At 43.6% G+C, this 1,889-nt stretch overlaps 1 pseudogene; it reads left to right on the top strand.

The window, feature by feature from the left end:
• The window catches only part of LOC107558996 (olfactory receptor 1361-like), a 2,274-nt pseudogene extending 867 nt beyond the window's left edge, over nucleotides 1–1,407 (top strand).
• The last annotated feature ends 482 nt before the right edge of the window (nucleotides 1,408–1,889 follow it).

Here is a 1,889-nt window from a genome sequence, read left to right as displayed (position 1 = left end):
AGACCGCGCTGTAACCTTCGTCGCTCGTGGCGCGAGGTCCGCCGCGGTGCGGAGTTCTCTGCGAACTTCCGGGTCGTGACCACCCTCGTGCAAGTCCCTCAGTGCCTTGGCCTGGTGCACTTGCAATCACGCCGTAGCGTGTAAGGCGGAGGCAGCTTCTCCACAGGTCATGTAGGCATCGCTGGTCAGTTGAGTACCTACAGACCCGGGAGGGGAGGCACGCTTCTCCCTGCCGGTTGGAGGCGGTATTAGGACACAGCTTCTTTTTTTTTTTGTCTGCATCATGTGTGCAACCCACTTGACACGGGAAACCACCACCGCTGAAGCGCCGTCCGCCAACACGAAGAGCTCTCCAAGAGCGCGCTGAACTCGCTACTCTTCTTCTCTCAGTAGAGTAGTCAGGAGCAGAACGATGTGATCGCTCGGCTCCGAAGCGAGAAGCTGATAATGCGCTGCATCTGCTGCCTACTTATACTCACACTGTGATCAGCAGCAGCTGGATGCAATAATCGCATGCCAATGTGCATTGGCTCGTTTAGTTTACACTCAAAGTAGATTGGTCCCTCTAAGCGAGATCCCAATTTTGTCGGTCATCCGACGTGATGTCGAGAATGACCGACTGAAAGGGAACTTGCTGTATGTAATCTAGCCATTGTTGACATTTCAATGAATAGTGTTATTATTCCTCAGATGGTGCCTGTACTTGTATTCAATCAGAATTATGTTTCATTTGGAGCATGTTTTTCCCAAATGTTCTTCATGCATTTTTTTGGTGACATGGAATCTTTCTCTCTTGCTCTTTTGGCGTATGACCGTCTGATTGCTATCTGCTGACCTCTGCATTACTCTACAATAAACACCAACCTGAGGATGCTGCTCATAATAGTATGGATTTGGTCTCTGGTTGTTCTGCTTGAGATTTTCCGAGTCATTTTTGCAGCCAGACTCCCTTACTGTGACTCCAGAGAGGTACAGAGCTGCTGTTGTGAACATGGCCCGGCCTATAAGTTGGCTTGTACGGACACTTCTTACAACCGACAACTGGCTACAGCTAAGACTCTGACTGTTTTACTAGGCCCTTTGACTTTTATTATTTTCACCTATGTGATTGTAGTGGTTGCTGTGACACGGATTGCATCCACATCACAGCGTTGGAAGGCCTTCCACACCTGTCTCACTCACCTGCTGCTGGTCCTGCTCTATTATATACCTGTCATTCTAGCATATATACTAGGGAACCTGCGTTTAATTCAGAATTTTGACCTTTACACTGCAGTTCTGACTGTTTCTGTTATCATCCCCCCAATGCTGAACCCCATCATCTACAGCTTAAAGACCGATGAACTCAAGCTTCTGGGAAAGCCAAAAGTGGCACAACAAATCATTAAAAATGAGGCCTATGGTTAACAAGATCTTCGTATTTTCCCACAATAGTAGGAGATATACTTCTTTAACATTTCACATTATAATCCATGTTAAGCAAAATGCACTTATAAAATATGATTATTTAAAATAATATATCTTTTAAATGCTGTAGATTTGTGTAAGACCCAATGTTTGCATTGTGTAAGAATTTTGCTTTGTATTCATAGTATGTTACTTGCAGAAAAGATCAGATAATAAAAGTTAGTTTGATATACCATTGTAGTTTAGCCATATGTCACACAGAATTCATGCATGTTCAGCAGTCCAGCAGGATGGCAGTGTTTCTCAAGCATAAAGCTTCTTTTTCATATTCACTTGATTCAAGTCCATTTGCATTTGTAATTTTCTAGTATTTTTGATTCAGCTATTCACAAATGATTAAAGGGAATCCAAATAATTAGTGCTTCATAATTTCATAAAACTCAAAGGTTACTGTAAGACCCACTGTCCTTAGAAAACAGTTA

The sequence above is a fragment of the Sinocyclocheilus grahami genome, unplaced genomic scaffold, assembly GCF_001515645.1.
Source record: "Sinocyclocheilus grahami isolate Dianchi unplaced genomic scaffold, SAMN03320097.WGS_v1.1 scaffold671.1, whole genome shotgun sequence".
Lineage (NCBI taxonomy): Eukaryota > Metazoa > Chordata > Actinopteri > Cypriniformes > Cyprinidae > Sinocyclocheilus > Sinocyclocheilus grahami.
The sequence above is the reverse complement of the archived record's forward strand: the minus strand, read 5'-3'. Positions and strand labels throughout refer to the sequence as shown.